The sequence below is a fragment of the Sinocyclocheilus anshuiensis genome, unplaced genomic scaffold (assembly GCF_001515605.1).
Source record: "Sinocyclocheilus anshuiensis isolate Anshui unplaced genomic scaffold, SAMN03320099.WGS_v1.1 scaffold1038, whole genome shotgun sequence".
In the NCBI taxonomy this organism is placed as follows: domain Eukaryota; kingdom Metazoa; phylum Chordata; class Actinopteri; order Cypriniformes; family Cyprinidae; genus Sinocyclocheilus; species Sinocyclocheilus anshuiensis.
Genome location: NW_015536540.1, coordinates 371 through 728, shown reverse-complemented (window position 1 = coordinate 728; position 358 = coordinate 371).

The following is a 358-nucleotide window of genomic DNA, read 5'->3' as shown; positions in this document are numbered from 1 at the left end:
GTTAAGTAAGTCAAATAAGGATGAGTTAAAGTCAAATGCTCAAATAACATATAATGGCATTGCAATGGGTGGAGGAAAATAAGCCAATGGGGACACTTATATGTTCTGATTCAAGTTCATCTTTAATTACAATTAAAACATGTCATTCAGAGAGCAGAGCAGATATAATGATTGAGATTCTTCAAACAATATATAGGATCCAGATGATGGGAATTTATGTATCTTTCTGTTGGGTACCAGCTCATGTGGGAGTAAAAGGAAATGAGTTAGCAGACGAATATGCAAAGGAAGCAACAAAGAAAGTAGACATAGATATGCAGATAAAGTATGGTAAGAGTGAAATGAAGTGTTTAATCAA